Source organism: Oryctolagus cuniculus, chromosome 16 (assembly GCF_051225735.1).
Source record: "Oryctolagus cuniculus isolate XC-2025 breed Fujian yellow rabbit chromosome 16, ASM5122573v1, whole genome shotgun sequence".
In the NCBI taxonomy this organism is placed as follows: Eukaryota; Metazoa; Chordata; class Mammalia; order Lagomorpha; family Leporidae; genus Oryctolagus; species Oryctolagus cuniculus.
In genome coordinates this window covers 49,836,233-49,856,307 of record NC_142882.1, presented here as the reverse complement: position 1 = coordinate 49,856,307, position 20,075 = coordinate 49,836,233, and the positions used below count along the sequence as shown (strand labels likewise).

General features: G+C 43.3%; 1 long non-coding RNA gene across 4 annotated transcripts in view; it reads left to right on the top strand.

Moving 5' to 3' along the window:
- The first annotated feature begins 2,301 nt into the window (after positions 1-2,301).
- The window catches only part of LOC149121735 (uncharacterized), a 71,683-nt gene continuing 53,909 nt past the window's right edge, over positions 2,302-20,075 (top strand). For 2 of the 4 annotated variants that reach the window (XR_016222502.1, XR_016222503.1), the window contains exon 1: positions 2,303-2,470. This is a non-coding gene — a long non-coding RNA (uncharacterized LOC149121735). Of the gene's footprint in view, positions 2,471-20,075 lie in introns of all 4 variants that reach the window. The other 2 variants (XR_016222501.1, XR_016222500.1) reach the window with 2 other exon arrangements.

Below are 20,075 nucleotides of genomic sequence, written 5' to 3'. Positions count from 1 at the left end.
TTCTGCTGAATAGAAAAATTAAACAACAACAACAACAACAACAACCTGGTACTGAATAATTAGTAAGCACAGAAGTCTATTTTTACTTTCAGTTATCGAGGAACAACCAAGGCACGGTCATAAGCTGTGTCTCTCAATCTCTGACGACGGGAAGGGCCCCAGCTGCCGAGTCCTGAGTCCATCATCTTATTTGCCTGGAGACCACACTTCCTGCAGCCTTTTCCCAGTCAGTATCTGAGCATAGTCTAGATACTGAGGCAACCCTGTTCTTGGCACCTGCAGGATTCCCACTGGTGACGTCGATTTGAGAACTCTTTGTTGGCTTGGCCAACAATTTCTTGAAACTGCTTCACAGTCTAAGACTTTATATATCTATATCTATATCTCTATATCTATATCCATATCTATATCTATATATTTTTTCCTCCCTTTCCTCTCTTCCAAACAAGCTAGACCTACATGGTGGTCTCACAATACTTCCAAAGTCATGTGGCTCTCAACCCACTTTCCCTCTCCTTTGGTCTGAATGTTTTGTGGCCCCTCAACATTTTTTATGTTGAAATTCTAATCCCCAAGGCAATGGTATTAAGAGCTGGGGTATTCGGGAGGTGAGTCACGCCCTCACAGAAGAGGCTCAAGTAGGCATCCAGGGAGAAAGCACTGTCTATGAGGAATGAACCTTCGCCAGACGCTCTCATCCACAGGTGCCTTGATCGTGGGCTTCCAGCCTTGAGAACTAACCATGTGGTAGTTACTTCACAGCTGTCTTGGTTAGCAGAATGACTGCTGTGGTACTGCAGTGCCTGTGTTAAAGAAATCCTTATTAGTTATTGCAGTTCATGTCTTAACTCTGCCACACTTATAAATTCAACTTTATCATAGTCATGGTTGTATTTAGGAAAATGCAGTGTATTTAGGGTTTGGCACTCTCTGGGTTTTTTAAGCATCTTCTGGGGGGGTCCTGGAATACATCCTCTGCAGAGAACAAGGGTACCACTGTGCTAACTGTACCTGTGAGAATTTAAATGAGATAATGCACACAAGACATAAAATGCCTAGCACCTTGTCAGGTGCATCGAAGGTGGTCAATAACTATTCATTGTCATTGTCTTCTTCATCAGCATCACAAAAGGATGAATTAGAAATCTGAGCCTTTGTCACCAAGAATATAAAGTAAAGCAAGCACCTGAATCGTAGTCCAGAGACCCAGCATTTCTTTCTTTTGTCTATCACTGGTCCTGCTATGACTACTCCTAGGACTTTAAATGTGTCAAAATGCTAAAAAGTCCTGACTTTTATGGTTTCTGACTTTTATAGTTTACATGTAAGCTTATATAGTATAAATAAAGGTTGAAATTCAAAGAACCAAAAAGCCATTGCAGAATGAACAAAGAGTTAAATCCAAAATGCAGAAGCAACAATAACGAGCAGAAATCAATGAAGGAAAACAAGTATATCTTAGCAATTCTAATGCGGATAGAATGTGGTTTTAATTTGCATTTTCCTGACAACTAATGATGTTTAGAATCTTTTCATATATCTTTTTGCCATCTACATATCTTCTTTGGTGATGTATCTGTTTAATCTTTTGTCTATTTGGTCCCTCTTTTCATTCTTTTTCTTTTTATTAAAATTGTATGGTTTTACTTAACTGGGAGCTTGGAGCTCTATCCAGATCTCCCATGTGGGTGGCAGGGATCCAACTCTTTAGCCATCACCTGTTGTGTACATTAGCAGGAGGCTAGAACAGGGAGCAGAGCTGGTGCTTAAGCACAGACACTCTGGGACAAGACGTGGGTGCCCCAACTGGTGTGTTAACTGGGAAACCGAGCACCTGCCTCACCCCCTTCATTCTTATTGAAAGTTTATGTCCTTTTTATTGATCACTCTAACTAGAAGTTCATCACCCTTCCCCCAATACCTCAAATTGCATCTGCAGGGTCTTTCAAGTGGTAATTAAGTTACAGTGAGGTCATTAGGAAGTGTCCTGATCCAACACGAGTGGCCTTTCTGTAAGAAGAGGTGATTAGGGCACAGCCACACACAGCATGAAGACCATAGGGTACACAGGGACAAGGCAGCCACCTACAAGCCAAGAAGAGAGCTTGATTGACACCTTGGCCTTGGACTTCAGGTCCAGTGTTGTCAGGAAAGGCAGTTCTTGTTCTTTGAGCCCCACAATGTCTGGTCCTTGGTTATGACAACCTCAGCCCATCAATGCAGCTGCCTTTGCTAAGCTCACATACCTTGTGGTTCTGGTGCTCCTCACGCCCACACACCTTCCGGGGCCCCTCCCCCTGGGGGTGAAAACCCACTCTGTCTGTCTCAGGGTGGAGCCGCTGGTGTTGAGTTGGGTTTGTGTTTACCTACAGATCTTGATTTCATCTTCTTCTGCTGGATGGAGAATTCCTAGCAGGAAGCACTCTGACTTGGTCACTGCACAGCTCTCTGGCTGTCCTGGCTGCTGCTGGTGAGTGATTCATCCGTCATTGTTTCACTGATGGGAATGGGTGGTTTTACTTTGTTTTCATGATTTGCTCTTTATTCTTGGCTTTCAGCAGTTGGACTATGATTTTAGGAGTGGTTTTTGTTTATTCTGCTTTGGATTTGGTAAACTTCTTTGACCTATTAGTATTTTCTTCCAAATTATTTCTCCTCTGCTCGGTTTCATTTACTCTTTTTTTTTTCTTTTTTCTTTTTTGACAGGCAGAGTGGACAGTGAGAGAGAGAGAGACGGAGAGAAAGGTCTTCCTTTGCCATTGATTCACCCTCCAATGGCCGCCGCAGCGGTGCACCGTGCTGATCCGGTGGCAGGAGCCAGGTACTTATCCTGGTCTCCCGTGGGGTGCAGGGCCCAAGGACTTGGGCCATCCTCCACTGTACTCCCTGGCCACAGCAGAGAGCTGGCCTGGAAGAGGGACAACCGGGACAGAATCCGGCACCCTGACCCTGTGTGCCGGCGCCACAAGGTGGGGAATTAGCCTAGTGAGCCACGGCGCCGGCTTCCATTTACTCTTATGCTGCATTATTTGCTATTGTCTCATGGATTCTAAGGGTCTGTCTGCTTTTTTTTCAACCTCTTCTGTTTTCTTTAAGGCAATTTCTATTAGCTTCAAATACATGCATTCTTTTTATTTGAAATCTCTCCTTAAGTTATCTAATAATTTTTTCCATTTGTCATAACTTTCAGCTGTAGAATTTCAGTTTTCTGTTAGATTCTTATCTGTTTATTCATTGTTGTCATATATTTTCTTCTTTGAATATATTTCATTTTAATAATTATTAAATATATTTGAATATATTTTACTTTAATAAGTAATTCATATAAGGCATATATATAAGCCATATAGATATGCATATATATATGCTAAATAAAACAACTGGGCCCAATGAAGTCACCTTTCATTGATTTTTTTTTTACCATAGATCTCATGTTGCTATTTGTTTCCGTGACTAGTATATTTTGGGTGAATATTGAATATTGTAGATGAAATGTAACAATTCATCTTTTAAAAATTATTAATTTTCATTTTATTTAAAAGAGAGCTAGACAGAGAGAGAGTTTTTCCATCTGCTGATTCTTTCCCCAAATGCGTACAACAACCAAGGCTGTGTCAGGCCAAAGCCAAGAGCCTGCAATTTAATCTGGATCTCCCACGTCAGTGGCAGGGATCCAAGCACTTGAGCCATCACCTGCTGCCTCCCAGGGTGTGCATTAGCATGAAGCTGGAATCAGAAGTGGAGTCTAGATTCAAACCAAGGCACTCTGATATGAGATACAGGCATCCTAACTGTGGTGCCAAATGCCCGCCCAAATGTAACAATTCTTAATTCTCTTGTATTCTTTTGAAAAAATGTTGAATTTTTGTTCTGTGTCTGCATAATTTGGTAGTCAGCCAGGAATTGGGCAGAAATGGGCATTTTTTGTGGATGTCAAGCTCTTCTGCTGGTCTTGGGTTCTGTTCTCTGATACCCCAACACTGGGGACTACCCTTCAAAGACATGAGCCTTTATCTTTGTGGCTGTGTTTAAAAACCAAACCAAATGCAAACTCACCAATCAAGTTCTTCATGGATCTATTTTGTAAGAGTCAATCCCTCTATGGTCTCCTTTTTGTTTTTTTTTTTTTTGTTTTTGTTTTTTTCCTTCTGGGTCACCTGGAGAGATTCCCATACATCCACAATCCAGCTGCCAGCCAGGGACTTGGGCAGAGTGTTTACTTAGAATATGCATTTTCATCATTTTGTTCTTTTGCTGCTAGAATCTCTCCTTTAGAAATTCGCTTGCCTGATCTTTGATCTCTGCCACCTTGAACTTGTAAGCTTGTGGTTTCCACTGCTACTGTTTCTCACAGCCACAGTTGGGGGGGGGCAGGAGTGGTGGTGGCGAGGGCTCACGGGACAGAAAGCCACCAGCTGAGAACTGTTAGCCTTTCCCACTGCAAATTTCCAAGAATAAACTCTCCTAGGGATTCTATCTGCCCCTGGAGCAATGTCTAGCCTCTTAAAAAAAAGCTTTAAAAAATACTGTTTAAATTGTTTTTAATGGTAGGATGGTTTCCATAATCACCATTACTGGTAGTATGTAGTTCATTTTAAAAAAATACCAAAGTGTCCTAAATTCATTCTTTGATGGAAGAACAGTTCATCTTTTGCCATTTTTTAAAACAAATTTCAAACTCTTAAAAAAAATACCTTCCATTCATTTTATGGTCAGAGAGACTGAGAGAGATAGAAATAGAGATAGAGATAGAGAGATAGAGAGAGAGAGAGAGGCAGAGAAAAATCTCTTATCTGCTGATTCGCTCCCTAAATGCCTGCGACGGCCAGGACTGCGCCAGGCCAAAGCCAAGAGTCCAGAACCTGCTCAGGGACCCAAGTGCTTGAACCATCACCTTCTGCACCAGGATGTGCATTAGCAGAAAGCCAGAAAGGAAAGCTGAGCCAAGACTCAAACCCAGGCTCTCCAACAAGGGACGTGGGTGTCCCAAGCACAGCTCCAATGCGAACCCCATGTTTTGCTTTCTATGAACAAACCAATCAGTCAAACAGATTCTGGCACCGCACAAGAGAATTGACAGAATGAAGCATTTTTCTCAGTTGTACAGAAATATCTCAAAGCCTATGCTGGCCTTCATCTATACACTGACGTGTGATATTACAGTACCTATTTTAACAGAATGACCTCGGCATAGGATTCACCACAAAAAATGTACTCTTTGCTATGTTTTACTCTATTCTCATAAGGAATAATTAGTTTTTAGATCATTAGGTTTTAGAATATAAAGTGATGTCTTCCTTTATAGGGTTAGGGTTTGCTTTTTTTTTTTTTTTTTTTTTTTTTTTTGACAGGCAGAGTGGACAGTGAGAGAGAGACAGAGACAGAGAGAAAGGTCTTCCTTTGCCGTTGGTTCACCCTCCAATGGCCGCCATGGCCGGCGCACCGCGCTGATCTGAAGCCAGGAGCCAGGTGCCTCTCCTGGTCTCCCTTGGGTACAGGGCCCAAGGACATGGGCCATCCTCCACTGCACTCCCGGGCCACAGCAGAGAGCTGCACTGGAAGAGGGACAACCGGGACAGAATCTGGCGCCCCGACCAGGACTAGAACCCTGTGTGCCGGTGCCACAGGTGGAGGATTAGCCTATTGAGCCATGGGCGCCGGCCAGGGTTTGCTTTTAAAGGTTGAGTTCTTGGGGCCGGCACTGTGGCACAGCAGGTTAACGCCCTGGCCTAAAGTGCCAGCATCCCATATGGGCTCCGGTTCTTGTCCTGGCACTTCCTCTTCCAATCCAGCTCTCTGCTATGGCCTGGGAAAGCAGTAGAAGTTGGCCCAAGTCCTTGGGCCCCTGCACCCGTGTGGGAGACCTGGAAGAAGCTCCTGGCTCCTGGCTTTGGATCAGCGCAGCTCCGGCCGTTACAGCCATTTGAGGAGTGAACCGTTGGATGGAAGACCTCTCTTTCTACTTCTCCTTTCTCTGTGTAACTCTGACTTTCAAATAAATAAATAAATCTTAAAAAAAAAGTTGAGTTTTTGGGGGCCAGTGCTGTGGCACAGCAGGTAAAGCCGCTTCCTTTGACAAAAGGCATTTCCTGTGGGCTGTAGTAGTGTCCTGGCTGCTCCACTTCCGATGCAGCTCCCTGCTAATGACCTAGGAAAAGCAGCTGAAGATGGCCCAAGTATTTGGGCTCCTGCCTCCCATGTGGGAGACCCAGAGGAAGCTTCAAGCTCCTGGCTTTGGCTTGGCCCAGCACTGGCCACTGTGACTATCTGAGGAGTGAACCAGGGGATAGAAGATCGCTCTCTTTCTCTTTCTCTGTAACTCTGACTTCCAAATAAATAAATAAATGTAAAAAAAAAAAAAAGTTGGCTTCTCTTTGACTATCACAACCAGAGTACAGGAGATATTATTCTTTGGGGAATCTCTTGGTTTCATTGCATTCTATTTTCTATTTTTCTAGAAATTTGCTGAGCCTTAGCAAACACTGTTTTTTTTTTTTTAAGATTTATTTATTTATTTGAAAGAGTTACACAGAAAGAGGAGAGGCAGAGAGAGAGAGAGAGAGAGAGAGGTCACTCCCCGGATGGCCGCAACAGCCGAAGCCAGGAGCCAGGAGCTTCTTCCTGGTCTCCCATGTGGGTGCAGGGGTCGAAGGACGTGGGCCATCTTCTACTGCTATCCCAGGCCATAGCAGAGAGCTGGACAGGAAGTGGAGCAGCCGGGTCTTGAACCGGCGCCCACATGGGATGCTGGCGCTTCAGGCCAGGGCGTTTAACCCACTGCGCCACAGTGCCGGCCCCTAGCAAATGTTGATTTGACTTATAGGTGTTGTCATGTCTGAATGTTTTGTATATACTGGTCAGGAAGGGACATTATGACATTTAAGAGCAAGTGCTTGTATAATACAAACATTCTTTGGCATCACCTAAGTAGTATTTCCTAACCTGTCAATCTACAGCCATCTTAAACCACAGAACTGCAACATTTCTGTTCCTTCAGAATTTTTGACTTTGCAGATTTTGAAGCTAGCATTCTACAGAACTATTTCATGTTCCACTTACTGCTCTCAACATCTGGGTATCATCTATTTCAAGGACTTTGGAAACTAGAAAAATGTTAAACCATGCCCCTTGCCCGATCTAGCTCTCTGCTATGGCCTGTGAAAGCAGTAGAAGATGGCCCAAGTCCTTGAGCCCCTACACCCATGTGGGAGACCTGGAAGAACCTCCTGGCTCCTGGCTTCGGATCAGCACATCTCTGGCCATTTCGGCCAATTGGGGAGTGAACCAGCTGATGGAAGACTCTCTCTCTCTCTCTCTCTCTCTCTCTCTGCCTCTTCTTCTCTGTGTAACTCTGACTTTCCAGTAAATAAATAAATCTTAAAAAAATTACTGTTGCTGGATGTAGCACAAGATCTATCTAATGTCAGGTTAGGTGGTGGGTATCAAACACCACCAAGCAGTTGTTAATTGTAGTATGCATCTCCTGGATTTAAAAAACTGAAACCCTAAGACCCCCGGACTTCAGAGGTAGCTTCTTCCCTTTAAGACTTAAAATGGAGCTCCTGTTCTGTGGGTTCACAGAGTATAGCTGTCTCCCCAGCTGTGTCTGAGGATTCCTGGGAAGGGCACAGAGACACTACTTACTATACCGATGATTCAAACAACCCTGGGGTAAGCTGCCCAAAGCTGTGACTATATTAGGAAGGAAACTGGTTGTCTAGTTTAGCTCCCGACTATGTCAACTGAGATACCTCCGTTTATGTCTCATTCACAAACTATATGGAGAAATTTTAATAAATAAAAAATACCTATTTAATGACACAATAGCCAAGAAAAAAAGGCAGGAAAATTAATTCTTAGTTGCAACGGAGTATATTTTAACAAACACCCAAAGGCTTCCTTACCCACACTGGAGAAGAAGAGGCTTAAAAATAGGAAGGTAAGCTGAGGTCCTGGTCCTCCTTCCCAGAGAGAGGGTTTCAGCTCTTTCCTCCTAGGAAGAAATGAAATACGAAGTGCCACATAGCCTTGTGATTCAGCTTTTCCTGTTCCCAGCGAGGGAGCACAGGGCAAAGCACTCTGCTGGCACAGGCTGTGCAAAGGTAGCGTGGCTCCAGACTTGGCGTCTGTGCTGGCAGCCGACTCGGAGTTGGAAGTTTCCTGAGAGCGGCAGGTGCAGCCCTAGGTTGCTGTGGGATGTGGCTCTGGGCATCATTTCTGGCAAGTGAGTATTCAGTCTCTGTTTGGAGCCTCTCTGGCGAGTTTACAGGCTAACTATATCCATAATAAATCCATTTATTCAAACTAAAGGCAAAGGATTCTGTTGTTTACAGCTGAGAACCCAGCTCATTACACTTGTCATCTCTCAGCATGTCGGTTGGATCTAATCTGTTATTTATTTATAACCTTGAAAAATATTATGGGAAATCCTATATCCAAGCTTGTCAAAGCAATAAGCTTAAAGCAATCTTAGTCATTAAGTTTCAGTGAAGTGTCAGTGTTTCTCTATTTCAGAGTGTATAGTCCTTGGTAGTATTTTTGCCCTTTATTCCAAAACAGATGATTAGGGCTGTTTAGTTAGAGAACTGATGGCTGGAGAAGTCTAAAATAGCAGAAATTGCCCTAGGACAAATTGGACACAGGATAAGGAAATAGATACTTGACAACTCTCCAACTCCAGAGGGCAGGGAAGTACCTAAAATGAGGTGAAAAACTGAAACGTTCAAATACATTTTGCAGGTCCCCAAATTTCCTACACGGTTTTAAAAATTCTTTTCTCAGAGCCGGCATTGTGGCACAGCGTGTAAAGCTGCCTCCCAAGAAGCCAGCAGGTCAAGCCCTGGCTGCTTCACTTTTGATCCAGTTCCCTGCTCACGGCCTAGGAAAGCAGTAGAAGACGGCCCAAGTGCGTGGGCCCTTGCACCCGCGTGGGAGACAGGGACGAAGCTCCTGGCTCCTGGCTTTGGCCTTCCCCAATGTTTGTCATGTGGCCATCTGGGGAGTGAACCAGCAGATGGAAGACCTCTCCAGCTTTCTCCCTCTCTGTAATTCTGACTTTCAAATAAATAAATAAATGTTTAAAAATTCATTTCTCACAAAAAACATCCTCTTTCACATAATATTACTGTCTTTTTTAAAAAAAAATTTATCCATTGATTTGATTCATTGTGTGTCACCCTCAAATAAATTAAAATAAGCATTTTTAAAAGTAATAAAAATTGTTTTATTTTACCTTTGCTTTTTCCTTGTCTCTCTCCCTCCTTTTTAAAAAAGATGTCTTTTCTTTTATTTAAAAGTCAGAGTTACAGAAAGAGAGGGTGTCACAGAGAGAGATCTTCCATTCACTGGTTCACTCCTCAAATGTCCACAATGGGCAAGGCTAGGCAAGGCTGAAGCCAGGAGCCTGAACCTCCATCTGGGTCTTCCACATGGGGAGTAAGGGTCTAAGTACTTGGACCATCTTCTGCTGTTTTCTCTGGTGCATTAGTAGGGAGTTGGATTGGAAGTGGAGCAGCCACCACTTAAACTGGTACTCATCTGGGATGCCGACATCACAGGCAGTAGCTTAATCTGCAGCACCAGAATACCAGTCCTGTATAGTCTTATTGTATTTATCATCAACTGCATTCCATGGCACTACCTTCAAGGGAAGTTATCTATAAGTTGAATGTACACTGCAGGGTAAATACTGAGACTTAACAGTCAGATGATGCTAAATTCCAAATACACTGGTATCAGTAGCTCATTATAAAATTAAAGCTGCCTAGATTTCTAATTTCTAGATGAATTTAAAAAGCAAAGTCAATGTGGAAAAACAAAATATGATGGCTGGTGCCGTGGCTCAATAGGCTAATCCTCCGCCTTGCAGCGCCGGCACACCAGGTTCTAGTCCCGGTCAGGGCGCTGGATTCTGTCCCGGTTGCCCCCGCATGGGAGACCAGGAAGAAGCACCTGGCTCCTGCCTTCGGATCAGCGCCGTGAGCCAGCCGCAGTGCACCGGCCGCGGCGGCCATTGGAGGGTGAACCAATGGCAAAAGGAAGACCTTTCTCTCTGTCTCTCTCTCTCACTGTCCACTCTGCCTTAAAAAAAAAATAAATAAAAAATTACCAAAAAAAAAAAGAGAAAAACAAAATATGCTGTTCAGTATTTATAAATTTGATAAAGAGAGTATATAAATACTAGTACTCAGAAAGGAATAAAAATTAGGAAACTTTGTAGGATGAATCAAAGCTTGGATAAGTTTAGTGTTTTTAAAAGAAATACATAATTAACAGTGACACTATGAAAAATACAGGGATAGCTACAATGAACTCTATAACTCCAGTATTCCATAGCTTTTATTGTTTTTATATAGATGAAAGTAACTGAATTCCATAAGCTTCTTTTCCCACTTATATTTTTATACAAATCTTACAATTCATGAGTGTAGAATACCTCCAGGTAGCACCCAATGGTGTAAGTCATTCCTCTATTAACTGTTATGAAAACCCTGGACTGTTTTCAGCCTTATGGTGCTGTAGTTGAATGTGCTTTGGCTCCATGGCTCATGCACATGTTGAAACTCTACTGTCTTAGGTTAGCATTGTTGGGAGAGTACACACCCGACCCAATTATGGTGTCTGAAGGCAGAGCCTTTGGGAATCCAATGGATGGGATTATGTTGGTGGGGTGGAGCTGGGTGATCAAGCCCAAGTGGCTTTACAAGGAGGGACCAAAGAGGTAAGCTGGCTCCCTGGGTTGCTCTGCTTCTTGGCTGGCCCTGTGAATGGTTCTCCACCATGCTCTGTCTTCACCAGAGCCCTGGAACAATTGGGCTGCCTGACCTTAGACTGTGAACCTCCATAACTGTAAGCAAAATAAAACTTCTTCCTTGCCAAGGCACTCCTGTTAGATATTTTAGTTGTACTAACAAAATGCTGACTAATACATGTTAGATATTCTAATTATAGTAACAAAATACTGAGTAATACATATGTTAGTATAAATAATTGCATGAGAGTGTACACAGTTATTATTCAAGTTTAGGATTTTTTTTTTCCCTTAGGAGAGATTTTTCAAAATGGTACTTAGTGAAATCTCTTGACAAAAATGAGCTAAGAGGGAAAAAAATGGCTAAAAACTTAGCTAAAAGCTTTCTTCCTAAACTAAACATTCCAAATTACATTCCATTTGCAGTGCCAAATCTTTTGGTTGATAATCCAAGTGATCATGCTCACCACAAGGGGTTAATAAGGTGGTGGATGGGCAAAAGTTTCTCACTGATTTAACTTGAACAAGTACTAGTGAAATAGAATATTTTTCTATATATAAGGGGTTTTCAAAGAGCCCATATAAAAAGTGTGTTGTATTTTAATTCAGTTTTCCATAAATGTTTTGAAGTACTCTTGTATTTGTTAACTAGTTGAAGGTTCTCTGTTACAAATTATGCACTCATACGTTTACCATGGGGGCTCTTAGTGTTATCTTATTTGTTTGTTTGAAAGGCAGGAAGGTAAAGAGGGGGGCAGAGAGAGAGAGAGAGAGATGGATGTTGAGACTGGGGTTGGGTCAGGCCAGCACTAGCAGCCAGGAATTCAAGCTGGGTCTCTCACACAGGTGGCAGAAACTGAGTCACCGCCTGCTGCCTCCCAGGGTGTGCATTCGCAGGAGACTGGATCAGCAGAGGTGAGACTTGATCCAGGCACTCCCATATGGCATGAGGGTATCTCAAGCAGCAAATTTAACCTGCTGGACCGCATCGCCAGCCTCTCTTGGTGGTTTCTTTTTATTATTTTTAAATAACGCTAATGGAAATGAAATATCAATGCATTGTTTCAGAAAAGTTCACAGGCAGTTGATGGAGAGGGCAGCCACAGGGGCTGATTGAAAGAGAAACAAGAGGAGTAGAGGATTCCGAGGAAATGTATTGGTGTTCTTATGGCCTCAGGAAAAAGCGAGTTGAATTAATTCATATTTTTGGATGCTTTGTTTTGAAGCGGCATTATCGTCTAATGGAAGGAGTATGATGTTTGAAGAATGAATATTAATTCAAAGATATTAATTAATTACTTATGGAATGTGTATTTCCAGAAATACTTGCGACAAGATTTCTGGTCCACATGCTCTTGCAGAACTTTGTCTTTCCTGCCACTCCCCTCCCCTGGCTGAGTCTCTGTGGCTGCCCCAGCTGGTAGATGGTGGATGGTGGATGGGCCATGGCAGAATTTCTTTTTTTTTTATTTGACAGGTAGAGATATAGATAGTCAGAGAGAGAGAGAGAGAGAGAGAGAGAGAGACAGAGAGAAAGGTCTTCTTTCCGTTGGTTCACCCCCCAAATGGCCACAATGGCTAGAGCTGTGCTGATCTGAAGCCAGGAGCCAGGTGCTTCTTCCTGGTCTCCTATGTGGGTGCAGGGGCCCAAGCACTTGGGCCATCTTCCACTGCCCTCCCGGGCCACAGCAGAAAGCTAAACTGGAAAGGGAGCAACCAGGACTAGAAACCAGGTGCCTATATGGGATGCCTGCGCTGCAGGCAGAGGATTAACCAAGTGAGCCAGGGCGCCAGCCCCTCCATGGCAGAATTTCTGAGGCTGGTTCAGGAAAGATGATGTGGACTTTGCTGGCTGCCTCTCCCAGAATATATGGCTTTGGAGTCAGGGAACAATATAAAAATTCCAGCTGCTCTGAAGTCACCATGCTGGGGAGACCACCCGGAGACAGGGACAGGGGGACACAGAGAGGACACCCAGGGAGCAGTAGCCACAGCCCCCAGCACTTACAGAGACCCCAGACCACTGCCAAACACATGTATGAGCAGTGCCTTGGCGCCACAATGAAGATCTGAGTTACTGAAACGAAGTGCCATGTCTGCAAGTCCATAAACTCTTTTCTGCCATTAATACAGGCAAGAAAATGTTACTTTTCAAGTACTCAAGGCCTACAAGAAATCAGGGCAGAACATGTGACACTTGACCTTCAGAATGATATATCTAAAAAAACTGTAATTTTAAAAATGAGTTTTGAAAAATACCTTGTCTGAAACGTCTTTGAAATAAATGATATAATAGCAAATGGGCCGGCCAGCACCGCGGCTCACTAGGCTAATCCTCTGCCTGCAAGGAGCCTGGAACTCCATCTGAGTGTCCTATGCAGGTGTCATGGACCCACGCACTTGGGCCACCTTCTGCTTCTTTCCCAGGTGCATTAGCAGGGTACTGGGTCATAATCAGAGCTGTCGGGACACCTGAACTTGTGCTCTGATATGGGATGCCAGCTTCACATATGTTGCTTAACCCACTACGCCACAACACAGGTCCCCCAAATTAGCTTGTAAAATAAATTATTTGGTTAATATCCTAACTTGCTGTCTGAAACAATAACGCTTCCTGTCTTTTGTCTCCTTTTTAGATAGGTCACTGGCCCATGTTGGCTGTAGAACGCACACTGAGTGGCCCACTGTCCGTGGCAATGGATTGCTGATTGTCCAATGCAGTGTACTCTGGGGTTGTGACTGACAGCTGGTGGGTTGAACCCAAGTGCTGATTGCCAGCCTGTGGAGGGAACTCTCTGTCCCTGATCACTCCAGGGGCTTCCTTCCCAACTGAAATAACCGCCTCTTCCCCAGCTTAAACAGGACCATATCCAGTAGCTCACCAATTAGTATGAGGATCTCTGATTCATCAGATACAAGGGACAACGACCAAGTGCCTACAACGTTCGAGGAGCACTGGTAAATACCATGGAGGGAGGAGGATGGCCAAGGGAGATTTTAAATAGAAAACTGAATAAGAAATTATATTTGTCTTCTCGACATTAATGATATAAGGTAGAGTCAGAGTGAGTAGACAAATAATCACAGAACAAGGAGGAGTGACCAAAGTGGTGTGGCTCCCGGGTCTCCTGTGCCTCATTCTACAAATGAGGCACATGAGACTTAGAGAGGGCTGACAACAATGCCTCTACCAGCTCTCTTATGGTACCCTGCCTCTTCTGTATGGGCAGAGGGAAATCACTGCAAGTTTTGGCTGTTAAGACAACCCTAGTAAGGAGCTGGGTAGTATAGAGGCTAGGAGGCCCATCAAGAGTTATTGGAGGTAAGATAAGCAGGGTCCTGTAAGATAAGCAAGATCTGTAAGATGACAGGGTGGATGGGGTTACCCCTGAGAGAGGAGATACAAAAGTCACTGTGGGGGTGAAGACTGTTGGGGGCATAGACCATGGGATTAGAGAGAGAGCTGAGTTAACATGGCGACCTGGGAGGGAGTGTTGTAGACTGAGGAGCTGCGTGTCACCTGTCTGGAAGTGGTCAAGAGGCATTTGCAAAGGTGCCACGGACATATCACAGGCTGATGACCCCTAGTCCAAAATGCAAAATCCCAAATGCTCCAAAATCTATCAATTATTGAGCACAGATGTAATGTGACAAGTGGAAAATTCCACACAAAGAAACTTTGTTTCAGGTACAATATCATTTAAAAATTTGTATAAAATTACTTTCAGGGTATGTATATACCGTGTTTAGAAAACATGCATGAATTTTGTGTTTAGACTAGGATCTTATCCTCAAGATGTCTCATTTTGTATATGCTTATGTTCCAACATCTAAACAGACCTGAAATCCAAAAACACTTCTGGTTCTAAGCATTTGGATAAGCATGTGGGTGCTTATCTCGTTCTAAGCATTTGGGTGCTCAAGCCATTGAGTTCCAAGTCACATAGTTGTCCATTTTTCAGTTGGCTTTGCTCAGCTTTGCCATGTGTCTGCTCCATGAGTCTATTCTAAGACTAAAAATGCTCCAAGCACATTTGTGGGAAGAGAAGCCATCATTCCAACCTCCACTTAGGTGTAGAGTTCCATGGTTCTGATATTATGGTCAGTTTTTTTCCTCATTAGTGTACAGCACTAATCACAGTCATAGTTCCTGTTCTAAAAGAATAAATAAAATTATAAGTATAGTTTCCCTATTGAAAAGGAAAGACAGCATTTCCCAAGGTTAAGAATTCCAAATTTAGCAAATAAACATGCAGGATACCAGTTAAACTTGAGTGCAAATAAAAAACTAAATAATTATTTAGTAGGTCCCATACAATTACATACTTATAATAAAAAATTATTTTATAAATCGAAAGCTCGAATTTGATTAATCATGTTCTATTTTGCTTAGCAATACTACCTGAGATGTGTTTTATGGAACATGTCTCTATGAGATATTCACATAAATTGGGAAAACTGTACTACAGAATAAAAAATGAGAGAAATGCTGGAAAAGGCAAAGCCAGTTCTTTCCCATCAGGCCTTCTGAGGCTCTCTATCAACTACTACACATTACTGAGTTTCCTAAAGGGAAGACTTCATACATTTTATTTGACTGGATCTTTGCTTGATGACTTGTAGACAGTGTGGGGAAGATGGCTGCTAATCTTTTTGGAGATTCACCAGTGTAAGATTTAGGCGGTATGATGTGATCATCATGGTGTAAGACAGAGGTTTAGGAGACCACGTTCAAGCCCCTGCCCATCAGTCGCTGCCTGTTTGATACTGAGCAAGTTGTCTAACTTCATTTCCTCTCCTAGGAACAGCAGCACATTCAACTCAAGGGCTTCTTTGGCGGCTGAAAGCGACATTGCGTGGGAAAGTAACTTGCACACAATAAAGTACAACACAAATCTCAGTTCGATTTTAGGAAGTCATAGTTTTGTTCTTTGTTTACCCGTCCTCCCAAATTCTAACTGATTTTCGGATTCAACCTTAGGTGATACAAGCCTGTCATGCTTTTCACTTCCTATGGGCTTAACTTAGCATGGCATGTACTGCTCCCAAGGACTGTGAAATTTACACTTCTGTTGTTCTCACACCACCCTGGAGTGGTACAGTCCACGTCCTATGCAGTCATCTGGAGTGGCCCTATTGATGCTGAAAGCATTAGAAAAAGAGGAGACAAAAAAGGGAAGGATGAGACCCCAAGAGGTTTCTCTCACCAAAACCTGGATTTAAACATTAGCCAGCACATCTGTCCCCAAGGTGCCCTGGCCATAGGATTCCAATTCCCTGTCTGATTCCCTACTTTGTATCCACACAGCAAGGTCTTGTCAATATCTGGTACCACCTGCTGTTTGCTGATGGTGCTGCCTTGGTGCGTGCCCATCTCTTAATTGTGACTGCAAGTTGCTATCTGCTATGGATTAAACCAAGTTCTGTTCCTGAAGATGTAGTTTCATCCCTTGAGGATTGATAAGAACATGAAGGAAGCAGTCGGTCTGATTCTTTGAAGGCCAATTTAGCTAATTTACTAGTTCCCATTAATTATTTAGCTTCAGTTGACTGCTCCCATTGTCACGTCAAGTGTGGTTGTTTCTCCTAAGAGAAAGTTGAGGGCTGTTCAGTCTGCCCTACCCCAGCTTCTGGATGCAGCTGAACGCTAGGGGAAGGGAGATAGGACAGACAGGGGAGGGACAGGGACCGACTTGAATAGGAAGGATCCTTAGAATGTTGTCCACTGGCCAGCGCTGTGGCTCAATAGGCTAATCCTCCACCTTGCGGCGCCGGCACACCGGGTTCTAGTCCTGGTCGGGGCACCGGATTCTGTCCCGGTTGCCCCTCTTCCAGGCCAGCTCTCTGCTGTGGCCAGGGAGTGCAGTGGAGGATGGCCCAAGTGCTTGGGCCCTGCACCCCATGGGAGACCAGGAGAAGCACCTGGCTCCTGCCATCGGATCAGCACGGTGCGCCGGCTGCAGTGCTCTGGCCACGGCGGCCATTGGAGGGTGAACCAACGGGAAAGGAAGACCTTTCTCTCTGTCTCTCTCTCTTACTGTCCACTCTGCCTGTCAAAAAAATAAATAAATAAAAAATAAATAAGAATGTTGTCCTCTAATACTATCTGTAGAGATTATTCAAGCAATATTGGCAAATCAGTCACTTTTTAATAGCACTTGGCAAATGGATCCAGAATGAAACAAGAGCTATTCATAAGGATGGTTGGGGACTGGTGTTTTCTTTTGATGGAAAACCATGGAGACTTCTATTTTGACTTTGTTGAAGCTTGACAAAGTCTAGGGGGCCAATAGGGGACCCTGAGGTGGAGTGAGATATGGCAATTGACATACATGAGCAGTTCTGACTTTGCTTGTCCTTAACCAACACAATACCAGGGAAGAAAGAGGAAAGCATGGAGTCCCAGATACATTTCTGTTTCAGGCTTCTTTAGATTGGTCAGACTTCTAATTGCTTATTTCCTCAAACTTCTCATGCAGTGAAGGCACTGCCTTCCCATCACTTAGTGTTGACTTCCAGATCTTTTTGAGTCCCTGGCACTATTGTCTGTCAAATGGTTCCTAATGGGTGATAGTCAGAGGATCTTTCTTCCTCTGAATGCTATTAGTGACCTACCAGAGAAGGGGTGATTTGACTTGCCAGCTAAATGCCTAACTCTAGCTGTGTAGAACAAACGAAGAGAGCACACGCGACAAGCTGGTATTCACGTGACCTTTAACACCACAGTGATGTATGGCTGCTGCAGATTTAATTGAACTATAACCAAGAGAAAAGAATTTATCCTCTCTCTTCAAAGTATTATAATCTTAAAGACATTATCTCACCCAATTTGTTAACAGTAAGAGCTCATCACAGTAAGAACTTGCAAAAGGATGACAGAATGAAAGAGTTTTAATGTATTTTGCCAAAGGGAAATTTACCATCTGCCTGTCTTCATGAATCACATATGCTGAGAATAATATTTTAGAAGATACTGACAACAAGATGCAGTAATTTGTAAATGAAAATTACTGATGCTGCCCTTTTTAAAGCAATCTGTGGAATAAATCAGTACAGCGATCTATAGCATTACAAGTCAAAGACTTGAAATAGGAGAATAATAAACTATATTATTGGCTTTTTGTAATTGTAATAAAGATCCAAAACCTTTGAAATGTAATTACTTTGATTCAAACTTCACCATTCCTCTATGCATCCTCTCAATGTGCCCTAGAGACAGGCCAGATAAGAAAATACAGTTAAGTCAAGACTACAATAAAGCCTTATTTGCAAACACTGTCAGACATGCAATTAAAGATCATCGAACCACATCATTGACCTGTCTGATTTCTCAGAAGGCAGTCCCGGAGCACAAATCAGGAAGTTGTTATCAGTGCAAGTCCTCAAATTTCAATGGGTAGAACTCACTCAGAAATCGTGTGAAAATGAGCAGGAATGATTTTCACTGTTGGAAAAGCAAAACATAACATTGTAGGAATTCTATCATAAACTTGGGAATAACAGGCTTTTCTAGCATGGGGTTTGTCACGTTCTTCCTTTATCATGGGCACATCATAAATTTAGAAGGAAAGCAAGTCACAGTTGAAAATCAGGAAATAGAGAGGAAGATTAAGATGGTGGAGTAGGGAGGGAGTTTACCGCTCTAGTCTAAGAGAAGATAGTTTAAAAAAAGTGGAGAGAGTGCAGTCTCAGGGAACAGTGAGGGAGAAAATGGCAGAGGAAACAACATGCAAGTTAGAGGGACACAGTGGACCTACGAGGAGAGTGTGGACACACACAAATCAGGACCCCAGCAGTTAAGAGCCTCCAAACCAGCTTTGAAGAGAGTGGAGATTAGAATGCAGCAGCCCAAACCGCTGGCAATAAAGCTGCAGGAAAAGCCTGGAGGGTCTCTGGCTTGGAGCCCTGTAGGGGACAGTGTACCTGCCAAACTAGAGGAGGAAAAAGGGGGGCCACATTTCTCTCTCTCCTATCACACTGCAAGGGCATCCTGTAACAAGTCAATATGGAGCAGGTACCATTTTGGACATACGTAACAGCTGCACCAGCTCAGGTCCATGCCCACCACCCAGCAGAGCAGAGATTCCTGAGTCTGGTGGGGAGAAGAAACTGGGGGCTGGGTACTCATGACTGTGGGAGGCTTGTGTGCCAGGACTGTGAAAACACTGAGACTGTGGGGCTTTGAAAACACTGTGGCTGCATGGGAAGGCTCAGGGTGTGGCTGGGACTTGGGGTAGTCACTGTGGGAGGCTCCACACCCTCAGAGCTCCCTGATCACCTGGTGAGGGACACTGCCAGGGAATCTGCTTACACTGAGGACTGCACAGATCCTTTGTGTGGTCCCTGTGGAAATGTGGATGAATAGGCACTGGTCTATTTTGAGGAGAGGAAATGAGCTGGGTCTACACCAATAGAAGAAAAACCTCCCCTCTGATTAAAAAAAAAGAACAGGGGGAGTTACCATGCCCAACCTAGATGTCACCTTAACACTCCCTTCACTCTGGAGCACTGAACAGAGCTCTCTGGCCACACTTACCACATATCTCTAGGTATTTCCTGAAAGCAGATACTCCATTAATCCATGCAGACTTAGTACAAAGATAAAAGCCACCACAGCAAAAAAATAAAGAAGAAACTAAGGAGCATCTCCACAAATGCCAAATAATAAACACATCAATTCAAGAAACAAGAATAAGGAACACAACATGACACCCCCAGAACAATATAACACTTCAATACTAGATTGTGAAGATGAAGTTTGAAGAAATGAGAGAAATGGAATTTAAAAAATTGATTATAAGATTGCATAGAGGGGTCGGCGCTGTGGCGCAGTGGGTTAACGCCCTGATCTGAAGTGCCAGCATCCCATATGGGTGTCAGTTCAAGACCCTGCTGCTCTGCTTCCAATCCAGTTCTCTAAGACCTCTCTCTCTCTCTCTCTCTCCTCTCTCTCTGTAACTCTGACTTTCAAATAAATAAATAAATCTTTAAAAAAAATTACATAGAAACAATCAGAAGCAAATGCACCAACTAATAAAATCTGTACATAAGAGAAGATTTCTCCCATGAAATAGACTTTAACACAGAAACTGTTAAAAGAGATAAAGAAGGACACTTCATAATGATTCAGGGATCAATTCAACAGGAAGATGTAACTATTATAAACATATATGCACCTAATTACAGCACACCTGGCTATTTAAAAGAAATGTTAAGGGATCTTAAGGGAGACATAGACTCAAATACAATAGTAATTGGTAACTTCAATACCCCATTTCCAGCAGTGAACAGATCAACCAGACAGAAAGCCAGCAAGGAAACAACA